General features: G+C 46.0%; 1 non-coding gene across 1 annotated transcript; it reads right to left on the bottom strand.

Annotated features, from left to right (window-relative positions):
• Positions 1 to 15826: 15826 nt before the first annotated feature.
• trnan-guu (transfer RNA asparagine (anticodon GUU)) lies at positions 15827 to 15900 on the bottom strand. Its single transcript has one exon. It is a non-coding gene; the product is annotated as a tRNA-Asn (tRNA).
• Between the last annotated feature and the right edge of the window lie 808 nt (positions 15901 to 16708).

Below are 16708 nucleotides of genomic sequence, written 5' to 3'. Positions count from 1 at the left end.
TGCGAAAGCTCACCGGGTGGGAATATTTTCTGGAACTTTCTCCTCGTGCTCAGGGGCGAGTTTGTTCTCCTGTGAAAGGTCATAAGATCATAAACAGGTAAGGATTAGGGGCCGGAGTAGGCCATTCAGCCCCTCTAGTCTGGTCCACCTTTCAAGAAGATCCTGGCAGTTCCTCGACAGCAAGTTTAAACATCTGGGGCGGAGCCAACAGGCACCTGGCTGTAATCAACGACAAAAAGGTGTATTTTCAGAAGCCCAGCAAACTCAGTCAGGAGATCATGAGATTCTAAAACGAGCCCCACGTTGGATGATTATTTTTCATAGAATTATATAATCAGATGTTTACAGCACGGAAGGAGGCCATTTCGGCCCATTGTGACCGTGCCGGCCAATAACAGGCTCTCCAGCCTAATCCCACTTTCCAGCTCTCGGTCCATAACCCTGCAGGTTACGGCACTTCAGGTGCACATCCAAGCACTTTTTAAATGTGGTGAGCGTTTCTGCCTCTACCACCCTTTCAAGCAGTGAGTTCCAGACCCCCACAACCCTCTGCATGAAGAATTTTCCCCTCAAAACCCCCCTACACCTTCTACCAAGACTTTAAATTTATGCCCCATGGTTGTTGACTCCTCTGCTAAGGGAAATGGGCCCATTCTATCCAATATATCACGGCCCCTCATAATTGTATACACTTCAATGATGCCTCCCCTCAGCCCACTTTGTTCCAAGAAAAACAACCCCAGCCTATCCAATCTGTCCTCATAGCTAAGATTCTCCACTCCCGATAACATCCTCGAAATCTCCTCTGTCAGTCTCCAGTGCAATCACAGTCTTCTTCCTGTAAAGTGGTGACGAGAACTGCACGCAGTACTCCAGCTGTGGCCCAACCAGTGTTTTATATTCAAGCATAATCCACCTGCTCTCTTATTCTAGGCCTCGGCTAATAAAGGCCAGCATTCTGTATGTCTTCTTAACCAGCTAATCCACCTTGTCTGCTACCTTAAGGGATCTGTGGACATGCATTCCCAGGTCGCTTTGTTCCTCTACAATTCTCAATGTCCTACCATTTAATGTTTAATTTCTTTCTATTGTGTCTGTAAGCACTCAAGTAATGACTCCATGAGGCAAGGTATTGTAGTTGAACTGTGGTGACCTTAGTCCATTTATTGCAGCTCCTGAGTGAGGGTACAGGATGGTGAGCTCCGTTTTATACCTGGTTACCTGTCGTGTACAGGTGATCCCGATGTCTCCACCAGTTGCACCCTCTGGTGGTACAGGCATAGTGTATACAGTGTGAAGGTACATCCAGTAGTCTTATGTAACTGTACATTGAGTGTACAGGGAGTATACTTATATTATACAGACACAACATCACTCTCCCCTTAGTCTTGTGCCACTGGCCTTTTCATTGTGTGCTCTGGCCCGAGACTTGAGTGCCCAAAGCTCTTGCACCTTGTCAATGCTTTGGCTTGGTTCTCTCCCTGTGGACCCCCAAGTCCTTATTACCACGACATTGGGAAATGGTCAGCATTGGATGGTTGGAGGTTGCAGTGGGGGTTGTGTGGGTTCTGGGTGTGATCCATGTGTGTCCATGGCTACATACATCCATTCCCCCGCCCCATACATCGACCCTGTGTGTGGCTCAACATCTGCATGTGCAGACCTGTACAGACAGAAAGAACAAAAAAATATAGGATTAGTTACATCACTGTTTGTGTTCTGCAGTAGTGGAACAAGTACATTTTACAGGTAAGGTACATACGTGGTGTCACAGTCTTGCCCCTCGGTTGTGTAGGTGCAGGTGCGTGAGGACACTAGTTCCAGAGTAACCAGACTGTGTCCAGGTTGTCTGATGGCGGCGCTGTGTCCCCTGCCAGCTGGGTGGGCTCAGATCGCTCACCTGGCTGAGTCTCAGAGCCTTTGCCGTTGCCTCGTGGTCGGCAGAGCCACAGGAGTGTGTGGCCTCCCTGTCCACCTTTGAAGGCTGCGGTGTCTCCCTGCTGCTCTTCAGCGATAGTGGGAGCCTGGTCATCCCAGGTCCTGTTGGGAGGTCAGGAGGGTGCTATCCGCTCGCTCCCAGTACTGGCCCTGGTGGCCAGAGAGGTGGAGCCGAACGGGGGCAGGGTACCGGTAGTGGTGCCTTTGACGTCCGCTGATCACTGGCCCTGCAGCTGGTATGCTCCCTCTGTGTGTGGCCACACTCCCTGGGGTATCACATTGGTCCCGGAGGGGCAGGCTACATGGTCGCTGGACCTGGCTGCTGACGGAAGGTTGCCCTTGATTTTGTCGGCAGACATGTAAATCGCACGTCATCACTTCGTTTACTCTCACAATACATTGGTTCTGATCGCAAGTGCCCGACTTATCATGATTAGTTACATTTACCAACTTGAAATTGTCAGTTACATCTTTTACATATGTATCACCATCATCGCTATATAAACATAGAAACATAGAAACATAGAAAATAGGTGCAGGAGTAGGCCATTCGGCCCTTCTAGCCTGCAACGCCATTCAATGAGTTCATGGCTGAACATGCAAATTCAGTACCCACTTCCTGCTTTTTTCGCCATACCCCTTGATCCCCCTAGTAGTAAGGACTTCATCTTCTCCCTTTTGAATATATTTAGTGAATTGGCCTCAACTACTTTCTGTGGTAGAGAATTCCACAGGTTCACCACTCTCTGGGTGAAGAAGTATCTCCTCATCTCGGTCCTAAATGGCTTACCCCTTATCCTTAGACTGTGACCCCTGATTCTGGACTTCCCCAACATTGGGAACATTCTTCCTGCATCCAACTTGTCAAAACCCATCAGAATTTTAAACGTTTCTATGAGGTCCCCTCTCATCCTTCTAAACTCCAGTGAATACAAGCCTAGTTGATCCAGTCTTTCTTGATAGGTCAGTCCCACCATCCCGGGAATCAGTCTGGTGAACCTTCGCTGCACTCCCACAATAGCAAAAATGTCCTTCCTCAAGTTAGGAGACCAAAACTGTACACAATACTCCAGGTATGGCCTCACCAAGGCCCTGTACAACTGCAGCAACACCTCCCTGCCCTTGTACTCAAATACCCTCGCTCTGAAGACCAACATGCCATTTGCTTTCTTAACCGCCTGCTGTACCTGCATGCCAACCTTCAATGACTGATGTACCATGACACCCAGGTCTCGTTGCACCGCCCCTTTTCCTAATCTGTCACCATTCAGATAATAGTCTGTCTCTCTGTTTTTACCACCAAAGTGGATAACCTCACATTTATCCACATTATACTTCATCTGCCATGTATTTGCCCACTCAAGAGTGGAACTGTCCCTTTAATTGTGATGGGTTGCCGGTCTCCTTTTAGAGGGTCTTGCAAATTTTACCCCAATCCGGTTCGCCGCTCGGCATCACGTGTTGCTCCCATTTGGTCTGGCTGCCGCCATCTTGACTTCAGGCGCTTCACCTCGTGGTTTGGACGCCATCTTCTTTCTCTCCATGGGGTAGGCTGCGGTGATCCTTTTCTCCCCAGGTTCTGCCACGGAAGCCGGGAAGTTACCTTCTGCGTGAATTTTCTTCTCTGGAGTCCTGCCACTGGAGCCTGGAAGGTGAGGTCTGGTTGTTTGGGCTGGATCATCTCGCCGTTGGGTTGAGCGGTCTGTGTCGTCGCCTCACAGTCGAGTTGGGCGGTTGGTTTTTCAGGTGTTGTGCTGGATCCAACTTCGGGGCCATGGAGGACGTCGATCGCTGGAGGTTGGATCATTTCCCAGCTCCAATTGATCTTTTTCATCCACCTTCTTCCTAATAGCTTTGGACCATCCCCAGCAATGATCCACAAAGGTAACCTGTGCATCTCGCCGCCATGGGACACCTGGACATCCACGCTGCCAACGACTGGGATGTATCGTTTGTGTAGGTGAGCAGTTTCACTTCGATCGGGATCATTTTAGGTCGTTCGATTGGATTGTCCCCGAGTTTCTCAAAGGCTGCCTGATTCATCAGTGACTGGCTCGTCCCTGTGTCCACCTCCATCGTGACTGGAACATACTTGACTTCAACTTCCATTTTCACCGGGGAACTCTCGGTGGTGCAGGAAAACACTCCGTACACCTCATCGGCGCTGGACTCCGGATGATTGGCCAACTCTTCATCGACTCGATGAGTACGATTTCTCTTGCATATTCGCTGGAGGTGGCCCTTCATGTTACAGCCTTTGCAAGTATAGTCTTTATAGCGGCACTGGTGGGCCCTGTGATTTCCTCCACAGCGCCAGCATGGGGTTGGCCGGTTGGCCCGTTGGCCCCATGTGGTGGACTCAGGATTGCGGGACTCAGGGTTCTCTTCTCTCTTCCCTGAGAGAGACTGCTAGCAGCAGCCCTGCCTCTAAAAGGCACCAGTCGGTTCACAGTACTTGCCGGGTTAGAGTCCTGGGGGTGAGACATCCACTTGGAGATGCAGGCCGAGATCATGAATGCCTGGCTCACGTTAATTGCCTTCTGTAGGGTGACCGTGGTGTCCGCAGAGAGCAGCCTGTGGAGAAGGCCCTCGTGGCCGATTCCAATAACAAAGATGTCCCTTAGTGCTTTGGTGAGGTGATCGCTAAAATCACATGGTGCAGCCAATCGTCTCAGGTCTGCAGCATATTTTGCGATTTCTTGGCCTTCAGGCCACCGGTGGGGAGAGAACCGGTGTCTGGCTGTGAGGATGCTCTCTTTAGGTTTGAGCTGTTCCTGTTCCAGCATTATGAGCTCCACATATGTTGTTGTCTTCTCTGGGGCTAGCATGTCCCTGACAAGGCCAGAGACGGTGGGCCCACAACTGCTGAGCAGGATAGCTCAGCGCTTATCAGCCAGCGAGGTCGGGTCGTCTCCCGCCAGGTCGTTCGCAATAAAGAAGTGTTCGAGCCTTTCCACAAAGGCCTCCCAATCTTCCCCATCGGCGAATTGTTCAAACGTGCCAAGGTTTGCTATTGTCGCCTGGAAATTCGTATTCTCATCAGCAGTTATTGTGTCTGTAAGCACTCTAGTAATGACTCCATTAGGTAAGGTATTGTACTTGAACTGTGGTGACCTTAGTCCATTCGTCAGGGAAAGCATTTTTACAGAGCAAGTTGTCAAAAATAATTCAAGTCTGTGAGAGACTGTGACAATAATTGTTTCAATCATCATTAATCCACCCACATATGTTGCACACTGAAGGAAATACAAATATGTTTGCTGAGCGACGGCCGAATTTTAATAACTTTTTATACAACTGTAGAATCAGCAGAAAAACAGGTTATTCGGCCCATAATCCCTAATATATAGCCCATAGTACAAGAGTAAGGAAATCTTGCTACAATTGTACAGGACCTTGGTGAGACCACACCTGGAGTACTGCGCACAGTTTTGGTCTCCTTATCTGAGGAAGGATACACTTGCCTTGGAGGTGGTACAACAGAGGTTCACCAGATTGATTCCTGGGATGAGAGGACTGTCCTATGGTGAGAGATTGTGTAGAATATGCCGATACTCTCTGGAGTTTTGAAGAATGAGAGGTGATCTCATTGAAACGGACAATATTTTGAAGGGGATTGACAGGGTAGTTGTTGAGAAGCCCGGCTAGCTCAGTCGGTAGAGCATGGGATTCATGATCTCAGGGTCGTGGGTTCGAGGTGGGCGAATTATTTTCCTTAAACTTTATGTTGCTTTCACGGGAAAACATCTTTAATGAACCCATGATCTTCTTTGCACAATAAAAGGAATGCGAACTGAGGGAGAGTTGATAATTTAATCATTTGTTCTGTGATCTGCATAAGAACACAAGAACCAGGAGCAGGAGTCTACCATTTGGCGCTTCGAGCCTGCCTTCTTTTGCACCAAACAAATTATAACCGTGTTTTTAAATTAGCAGTGCGAGATATTTAGAGGGCACCTTCACAAACCAGGAATCGATCCCAGGTGGCTGTCGCGAAAGGAACGTGCTACAGCCACCTGGGATTGATTCCTGGTTTGTGAAGTAAATTTCATATCACCGTTTGTAATTGAAGTGGAGTAATTTTATGAAGTTAGATGGATGTCCAAAAGAATTGTATAAGTTTGTGCAATTGCAGAACTTGTGACCTGACAGTAGCCAGGAGACGGTCTGCTACAAGTTACACTAGGAAGAAACTGGACCTCTGAGAGTCCATTCCTAACGGTTCTAGTCCTATGCAGGAATGGCCAATAAATCAAGTAATCTCGAGTGGGGACAAGAAGGGTCCCTTACCTGCCACGTGGCGGAAAAACAAAAGAAACTAATTGAGAAGATAATTGAGAGGATGGAACCCCCAGGACCCGCCAGCAAATCAATGGGAATGGTGGGAGAAGGAAAGGAAAGATAAAGATGAGAAAGCCGTGGTCTTGATTCTTCAAGCCCACATAAAATTAACAGAGGAGGTTCATCAATATGTAAGAAATAAAAAAACCTGATAGTGATGATCTGAAGTGAAGTATGGATCCAAGAATAGAGCCAGCCAAACAATAAACTTTGCTGAATGAAAAGAGACTTTTGTGAACGTCTGTCTCGGAATGAGATAAAGAATGGAGAAGGGAAGCTGTAATGTCTTTAAAAAAAAGCCTGTGTCTCTGGAGGCTGCAGGCTGGGGAAGTACACTCCCATTTTTCCTTTGTGTAAAACCTTGACGCGAAAGCTTTTACCTCAGGAAAGAGATTTTTAAATTACAGATTGGCAGTACAATACTTGAATTGTGATTTTGAGATATTTCAGGTGATTCTCATTGATAAACATTTTGGTTGTATAGGAAAATCTTGGGTTTGGAAGCCTTTTTAATAAAAGTACACATACTGCGTCAGGAACTGAAGCTTAAAAAAGATGTAATTTATGAGATATAGTACCACAAAATTGAAGTTACAGAGCAAAAGATTAGAGTTTTTGATCAGCTTCTAAAACGGAAGTTAGGCAAAAAAATCCAGTAATACCATATTTGACATTTTGTAATTCAACAATAAATACAAATTCTACAAAAGGGGAGCAGAAATTAGGATGGGAACAGTGAAGAGTTAATTTTGTTGTGAAGGTTTCAAGTACCATTGTTAAAGAAAAGGCACAACAAAATGCGATACATTTAAAACAAAAAGTTAAAACTGATCTCTTTTAAAAAATAAAACTAAAAAGTTTGGAAAAAAAGACGTAACGTACTAAATAAGTGCTGAAAAAAAAAGTGTTTCCGATGGAAAAAGAAATAAAAGGGGTCAGAGAGTCTAGTAAGGAGGAGGAACTGAGGGAAATCCTTATTAGTCGGGAAATTGTGTTGGGGAAATTGATGGGATTGAAGGCTCATAAATCCCCAGGGCCTGATGGACTGCATCCCAGAGTACTTAAGGAGGTGGCCTTGAAAATAGCAGATGCATTGACAGTCATTTTCCAACATTCCATTGACTCTGGATCAGTTCCTATCGAGTGGAGTGTAGCCAATGTAACCCCACTTTTTAAAAAAGGAGGGAGAGAGAAAACAGGGAATTATAGACTGGTCAGCCTGACCTCAGTAGTGGATAAAATGATGGAATCAATTATTAAGAATGTCATAGCAGCGCATTTGGAAAGAGGTGACATGATAGGTCCAAGTCAGCATGGATTTGTGAAAGGGAAATCATGCTTGACAAATCTTCTGGAATTTTTTTAGGATGTTTCCAGTAGAGTGGACAAGGGTCAACCAGTTTATGTGATATATTTGGACTTTCAGAAGGCTTTCGACAAGGTCCCACACAAGAGATTAATGTGCAAAGTTAAAGCAAATGGGATTGGGTGTAGTGTGCTGACATGAATTGAGAACTGGTTGTCAGACAGGAAGCTAAGAGTAGGAGTAAATGGGCACTTTTCAGAATGGCAGGCAGTGACTAGTGGGGTACCTCAAGGTTCTGTGCTGGGGCCCCAGCTGTTTACACTATACATTAATGATTTAGACGAGGGGATTAAATGTAGTATCTCCAAATTTGCGGATGACACTAAGTTGGGTGGCAGTGTGAGCTGCGAGGAGGATGCTATGAGGCTGCAGATTGACTTGGATAGGTTAGGTGAGTGGGAAAATGCATGGCAGATGAAGGATAATGTGGATAAATGTGAGGTTATCCACTTTGGTGGTAAAAACAGAGACAGACTATTATCTGAATGGTGACAGATTAGGAAAAGGAGAGGTGCAACGAGATCTGGGTGTCATGGTACATCAGTCATTGAAGGTTGGCATGCAGGTACAGCAGGTGTTTAAGAAAGCAAATGGAATGTTGGCCTTCATAGCGAGGGGATTTGAGTACAGGGCAGGGAGGTGTTGCTGCAGTTGTACAAGGCCTTGGTGAGGCCACACCTGGTGTATTTTGTACAGTTTTGGTCTCCTAACTTGAAGAAGGACATTCTTGCGATTGAGGGAGTGCAGCGAAGGTTCACCAGACTCATTCCCGGGATGGCGGGACTGACCTATCAAGAAAGACTGGATCAACTGGACTTGTATTCACTGGAGTTCAGAAGAATGAGAGGGGACCTCATAGAAACGTTTAAAATTCTGACGGGTTTAGACAGGTTAGATGCAGGAAGAATGTTCCCAATGTTGGGGAAGTCCAGAAACAGGGGTCACAGTCTAAGGATAAGGGGTAAGCCATTTAGGACCGAGATGAGGAGAAACTTCTTCACCCAGAGAGTGGTGAACCTGTGGAATTCTCTACCACAGAAAGTTGTTGAGGCGAATTCACTAAATATATTCAAAACGGAGTTAGATGAAGTCCTTACCACCACGGAGTTCAAGGGGTATGGCGAGAAAGCAGGAAGTGGGTACTGAAGTTGCATGTTCAGCCATGAACTCATTGAATGGCGGTGCAGACTAGAAGGGCCGAATGGCCTACTCCTGCACCTATTTTTCTATGTTTCTATGTTCCTATAACTTACTAAATACTAGTTGATATTGGCTGTGAAAAAGATATTGGTTTAATTGGGAAAAGGAAAAAAAAATTGGAGGAGGTAAGAGACACACTCCATTGATAATGATTTTAAATTACAAGAAAGTTTCACTGCAGTTTGAAAAGATTTCCAGAATAGACGTTATAAATCAAGAAAAGTCCCGAACAGTCTAAACAAGCCAAAGGGTTTTAAAAATAACAAGGAGAAAAGATCTAAGCTATGCGAACTCAGCAGAGAGAGAAATAAAACACAAGATTTGCCCATTGAACGGGACTGTTAAAAAAACCCGAAATGTTGGCATGTTAACAGCTTGTGTGAACATTGGATTTCAGTAAACAAAATAGCTATTAAAAATGTGTGTTCTTATTTCAACAAAAATCTTTGGCAAGTACTTGAATTGGATGTTAAGCAAAAAAATTGGAGTTTAATCTAAAATGCTGTCTTTCCCGATGAGAAGATTTTTATTGTGACCACTTTACGAATGATTTCTGCTGTTTTAACGGATTCCTAATTTCTAAGCAAGTTTTGAAGGCACAAAGATTTGGATGATTACGCAAAGTCACGGAATGACATCAGGCCTTCTTACAAACCTGTAAAGGAGTTAATCCTTTCTATTGACAGCTGTTTTACACTGGACCTTACTCATTTGAATTTCTTACTAAAATAAAGAAGACTCACCTGACAGACAGTGGAAATGGTGGGATAGTCAGAATAAAAATAAAACAGAACTAGCTGGTCAAGAGTTAAAAGCGAAGATAAATAAGCTGGAAGAGATTTTAAAAAACAGGACCAGACGGATAGTGCAGTGTGCAGCCAAAGCACCAACACCTGTGGCAATCGAGCCAATGTATCCCACGGTGGGTATGTGTAATCCACAAACCCAACCTAACAGTAAAGCAGACTGCGATGTTTGGAGGAATAGTGGTGGCATTGGTGTTGATTAGAGTTTGGATAATATTTAGATGGGTCATCGTGCAGGCTCGAGCACAGCAGGCTCAAATACTAAACCGACTGCAGCCCAGACAGGGACATGAAGTGATCGAGATGGCACGACTATAAAGAATATGGATAACCTAACCCTTACCTCCGATTCTACAGAGTGACCGCGACACAAGTAGACCAGAACCTAACACCTGGTGACGACCAGGCTATCTGTTTAAAATTTGCAGATAAAACCATCACCGAGATGGGACCGCAGTGGTGACTTCGACTCTGGGGACTCATGATACTGGGAACCTTGAGGCCCACACAAGCACTGGATAATACAGACGGACTACGAGATATGCAGCACACGCAAGAAAGACACAACTGTATCAACTTTCGGGTTTTGTTTACATTGACTGACGAAATATGCATTCCAGCAATCAAGGACTGGAGCAAGGACAGAACTTATTTTAACGCGTGGCTGCAAATGAATCCGGATAAAAATAGAGTTTGTCTGCGATGCTCCACGGGTACAAGAAGCAGTTGCATTAGACGAAGGGAGGCCGGGGGGGCCCGATGAATGTACCTTTGGAATAATTTATGCGCCTCCTGCCCAGCCACAACCGTTAGTCACCCACAAAGAGCGGGTGGGGCTGTGTGGATACTATGAGGAGGTAGAGGCTGCCGCAATATCGTTGTATGTATGCTTCTCACCCCCTCCGACACCGCACCCCATAAGAACCACCACACTCCCCATGGAATTGTCATGTCCAACAATTACAAGGGGACCGGAAAATGGGATTGTGCTGTCCAACGAGGGTGAACTATTGTCTGATAATGTCAAGCATGAAATTGTGCCTGTCCTGATCATTATCTCAGGTATACAGATGCTGGAATATTGTACAAAACAGGCAAGAAATATGTATAATGTATTAAGTAATGTTGTAATGCAGCAGGCTGCCGATACCATAGGTGCCAGTAGATTCCGAGGACAGGAGCCAGTTCATAGGACTAAGAGGGAAATAGTTAATGATTTTGTGACCGGTTTTAATGCCGGAACCTCCATAGTAAACTCACTGGACATACAAAGGCGAAATGAAAGGGTGGAGCAGCTTAAAGGGGTGATGAAGGGATTATTAGAACGGGCAGAGCGGACTCAGGAAGGTCAATCCGAACTTGGAAGAGAGGGTGCCGAAATCCAATTGGATGGCCCCTCGGTCCTGGAAGCTCAGGCAAAAACAATCAATCACCTTTTCGACAGAGAGAGAGAAGATACCGCAAAACTGAGACAGGGACAACTCTGTCACGCTTATGGCCTATGGATGGTCGGACAGATACGCCACAACCACGATCATATCCAAAGGGGGGAGTTGCCAGACTGGATAGACAGCCCACATCTGGCTCAGTTGGCCAAACTGAAGGGGACACTGGGTGATTGCACTCTGAAGGGACTAACCAGAGTATGCCCACTGATCCCAAACTGCCGAATGAGCAAAGCTGCCGGAGTGGGAATAGCCCTGATGATACCTGTAGTCACACAAGATTCAGGACCATTTCCCCTTTATCAACTGTGGAATATCTGGATCATACGGGAAAACACCTCCCTCCATTACTATCTGACCGCAGCCCCTGCTGTCCGCAGAGAAAACACACTCTATGGGATCTCCCTGACGGGATGCAAGCAGACGGGTGACATTACGGTGTGCCCTCACCCGGTGGGACAGGGAGAACTAGTCGAATGTGGATTTCATCCAACCGATGGATGTGTGTTGGAAATAGTACCTGCCCCCACACATTTTGCCAGAACAGGTTACGGGGGCAAAGGGAAATACTGTGTCTCTACCAAGGCACATTCATATCGGTACAATGGCTTACAATGCCAGATCTCGCAACCAAACTTTTGCTTCACAGCCCTACGACCTCACAATAGGACAAGCCCGCATTATCCAGGTTAGACACCGAGGCCCAAAATCATTAACGCCATCGATCAGCTCCACGATCACCTGCAGGATTATGACGAGCCAGAGCAGGCCCCTATCCCACATTTAGTTGCAGTATTAAGGGGACTAAGACTCAGAGTAGGCCAGTGTGTCAGACTCTACCACCAACTACAGACAAAGATTGAAATACTGGAGAAGGATACTGACCAAGAGTTACAAAACCAGAGTTGGTGGAGGAGGGTCTGGGACTGGGGCATGAACGTAAACATCCACCCCTGGATTGGAATAATATCACACATACTGGTAGGGATACAGGTGGTCTTAGCACTAACATGGAGAGTCATGGCCTGTCGATCCTGCAGGCATTATGCACGACAAAGGAGTATCAGAACAAGGGCTCAATAAATAAAGTGACTTGTCCAGCAGAGGGACAGGGGAATCTGAACTACATCAATTTGATCGAAGCAACTGGGACTTCTGACACCACGTGGCTGGCCAGCACGTTGTGACAGGAAGTACCGGGTGGTACATAAATATATAAGTCGAGTAACAAATAATGTTGTCGGTTAAAGGAGACTAGGATTAGTCCATTACCGAAAGGGGGGATTGTTGTAGGGCAAAGGCAAAGGCACCTGCTGAATATATGTCTGCATATATGTATGTGTAAAATGGTAGCCAGATATAAAATGGCTGCCAGGGATTCTGCAAAGCACTAGGGGAATTCAGCTAACAGTTAGCTTGAATACATTTTTGGGTAGCTGATGACACTGCAGTTCCGTGTACAGGAACACTGGAAAGAGCGAGCTCAGCAGAACGTCCTTAATCAACAAACCACAGACAAGATGTCCCAGCAGAATACTGAACAAAGAAATTCCTGTCACTGTATAAGGATAAGGAGGTTAGGTGCAGACAGAACCCAAGTTCAGTAGAGATAAGGGGATCTGGAGAATCTCACGAGGCCATGAATAAGCCCCAGCTAAAACATGAGGTGATCACACAGTCCCCTGGTGCCTGGGGGCCAATTCCATTGTCCCAGTGGAATCGATTTGAAATTTATAGTCGTTATGATTGGATTGTGTCCAGCTGACATGGGCTAAGTAATTGTAATGAACTGTTGTAAAACATATAAATATCGATGAATTTCTTTGTTCGGTGGAGTGGAATGCCTGGAGTTGGACCAGAGGCTCTCTCCCCGCCGGTGTAATAAAGGCCATTTTGGGATTGGAACCGACCCCGTATGTCGAGTGATTCTTCCAGAAAAAGATTTGTGCTAACATAACCCGTGCTGTACCAGCCCTTGGAGAGATTGATGGGAAAGTGTAGAGGGAGCTTTACTCTGTATCTAACCCATGCTGTACCAGCCCTGGGAGAGATTGATGGGACAGTGTAGAGGGAGCTTTACTCTGTATCTAACCCCGTGCTGTACCTGCCCTGGGAGAGATTGATGGGACAGTGTAGAGGGAGCTTTACTCTGTATCTAACCCCGTGCTGTACCTGTCCTGGGAGAGATTGATGGGACAGTGTAGAGGGAGCTTTACTCTGTATCTAACCCCGTGCTGTACCAGCCCTGGGAGAGATTGATGGGACAGTGTCGAGGAAGCTTTAGTCTGTACCTGCCCTCTGAGTCTTTGATGAGACAATGTAGAGGGAGCTTTAATCTGTATATAACCCATACTGTACCTGTCCTGGGAGAGATTGATGGGACAGCTTAGAGCGAGCTTTACTCTGTATCTAACCCCGTGCTGTACTTGCCCTGGGAGGGTTTGATGTGACAGTGTAGAGGAAGCTTTAGTCTGTACCTGCCCTCTGAGTCTTTGATGAGACAATGTAGAGGGGGCTTTGATCTGTATCTAATCCGTACTGTACCTGCCCTGACGGGTTTGATGGGACAGTATAGTGGGAGATTTGCTCTGTATCTATCCTGTGCTGTGCCTGTCCTGAGAGGGTTTGATGGGATAGTGTCGAGGGAGCATTACTCTGTATCTAACCCCGTGCTGTACCTGTCCTGGGAGAGATTGATGGGACAGTGTAGAGGGAGCTTTACTCTGTATCTAACCCCGTGCTGTACCAGCCCTGGGAGAGATTGATGGGACAGTGTCGAGGAAGCTTTAGTCTGTACCTGCCCTCTGAGTCTTTGATGAGACAATGTAGAGGGAGCTTTAATCTGTATATAACCCATACTGTACCTGTCCTGGGAGAGATTGATGGGACAGCTTAGAGCGAGCTTTACTCTGTATCTAACCCCGTGCTGTACTTGCCCTGGGAGGGTTTGATGTGACAGTGTAGAGGAAGCTTTAGTCTGTACCTGCCCTCTGAGTCTTTGATGAGACAATGTAGAGGGGGCTTTGATCTGTATCTAATCCGTACTGTACCTGCCCTGACGGGTTTGATGGGACAGTATAGTGGGAGATTTGCTCTGTATCTATCCTGTGCTGTGCCTGCCCTGGGAGGGTTTGATGGGATAGTGTAGAGGGAGATTTAAACACGTGCTGCACTGTAATGTATATATGCCCGGGTTTGCCTGCCACCAGGGGGACCGCCCGTCGAAAATCATTGGGCCACAGGCACACACATGCAACTCTTGTATATAAAGAAAGCCTCCATGTTTAATCCTTTGTTCGAGAGCTAGAAAAGTACGGTCAGGATGCACCTGATTGAGTTCACGGTCGTAAGCCTGCTGAGTTATTGCATATGCAACATGCACCTGCCCTGGAAGAGTTTGATGGGGCTGTGTCGCGGGAGATTTATGTTGTAACTAATTTGTGCTGTACATGCCCTGAGAGTTTGATGGGACAATGTAGAGGGAGCTTTCCTCTGTATCTAACCCCATGGTGCATCTGCCCAAGGAGCGTTTGATGGGACAGTTTAGAAGAATCTTTACTCTGTATTTAGCCCATGCTGTACCTGCCCTTGGAGAGTTTCATGGGACAGTGTTGAGGGAGCTTTACTGTGTATCTAACCCGTTCTGTACCAGCCCTGGGAGTGTTGATGGGTGAGTGCAGAGGGAGCATTACTCTGTATCTAACGCGTACTGTACCTGCCCTGGGTGAGCTTGATGGGACAGTGTAGAGTGAGTTTTGCTATGTATCTAACACGGGCTGTATCTGTCCTGAGAGGGTTTGATGGGATAGTGTCGAGGGAGCATTACTCTGTATCTAACACGTGCTGTACCTGTCCTGGGAGAGTTTGATGGGACAATGTAGAGGAAGCTTTACGCTGTGTCTAACGCGTACTGTACCTGCCCTGGGAGGCTTTGATGTGACTGTGTAGTGGTAGCTTTACTCTTTATTTAACATTATTGTCCTTTTTTATCCACTTGTTTCACACCGAAACAAATCGTAACCGTGATGTGAATTTAACGCCACGTGATTCTTTGAAATCATCTTTAAATTATTGGGGAAAACCACTTCTTATGCCACCGAAAAACAGCTTTGATTCCAGTTCTCGGCGATAAATTTTGTAACACCATTGTTTAATTCAAAACCTAATAAAATTGACGACATGCAGCCAACGTGCAAAAGTAAGAATTCTTTTCATCACCGTTAATTAGCCGATAACCTTCTTCAGAATGAAATAAATAATAATATAATTACTGAGCAACAGTGGTATCTTCAATCATTCATTTTCTCTTTACATGTGAGGAAGTTTTATCCCTATCTCATTTACACGCTGTATGAGAATGGTTTAAAATTGTAAGTGTTTATGACCCAGTTGTAAAACCATTGATTGTGTGTGTGTCTATTCTTGATAGGAGGAGCACTTGAGACCGAAGTTCCAGTTCTATATATGTATCAATAGAATCAATTTCCACCAGTTTCTTTAAACCCAATAACATAATTTATTTCGAGTGGGCTGGATGGAGGAACATGATCCATGTAAATAATTGTTATCGTTTTACTTGAACTGAATGCTCATAAAATATTGGAGTGGGAACTAACTGCATAACAGCACTGCTGGCAACATTTGCGGAATAGATTCGTGCAGCCAAAACGCACAATGACAAACTGGGACTGTGCGGCACCGAATACTCGGGGAAAAACAGTTAAACACTTCGTCCCTGGGTGGGCTCGAACGACCAACCTTTCGGTTAACAGCCGGACGCGCTAACCCATTGCGCCACAGAGACTGCTGGAAGTATAAGGTTCAAGGCATCCCAAACCAGGGTGTCAGACAGTTAAAGCTTCAGATTGCTGTGACCGGCATGGAACTTGTCCACTCTCAGTGGTACTTTTCACAAATAAATGGAGGGACATTCATTGTGGATGCGTGGAAACAGTCTGGTCCCGCACACTGCAGACACTTCCATGTCACCGCCAACCAGCTCTCCCGCAACCGGTGTGATCTACCTTCCAGCCTTCCGGTGCCTTGTCTGTGACAAAGTATTCTGATTGTCCCGAAGCCAGTGTTAGGTTTGAATTCCTTTTCAGCTCCTGACTGCGGATATTCCTGTGATTAAACAGGAACTAAATGCTAACAGGGACAGTTGGATTCACCGTTTCTTTGCTTGGTGAAATTTCAAAGATTGAAAGCGACGCACATCAACCCCAAACGTCCCATGAGATGGAAGCCCAGTTGCTGTTTCAAGCTTGAATGCAGGTACAAGCAGAACTTATTCAAAGAAAGTCCAAGTCCCTGAGACGCCTGATTATTTGCACCAAACTCTTTGCAAAGATTTGAGGTTCATGTTTGGTGATCTGGGCACATCGTTTGCCAAACTACAACACTTCAAACATAACTCAACGGCCTTAAAGCACTTTGCGGTGACATGAGTTCCTGAAAGGCACTGCAGAAATGGAAGTCCTTCTTTGCAAAAGTTCGATGCAATTTCAAAATTTGCGAGCAATATCAGGGCTCCTCTGGGACCCCTCGTAAATTTCAATGAACAGCTCCAAAGTGAGAATCATAGCCCGAGACCAACGAGCCAACTGTTTGAC

The sequence above is a fragment of the Pristiophorus japonicus genome, unplaced genomic scaffold (genome assembly GCF_044704955.1).
Source record: "Pristiophorus japonicus isolate sPriJap1 unplaced genomic scaffold, sPriJap1.hap1 HAP1_SCAFFOLD_113, whole genome shotgun sequence".
NCBI classification, from domain to species: Eukaryota; Metazoa; Chordata; class Chondrichthyes; family Pristiophoridae; genus Pristiophorus; species Pristiophorus japonicus.
This window is presented reverse-complemented; position numbering and strand designations above follow the sequence as displayed.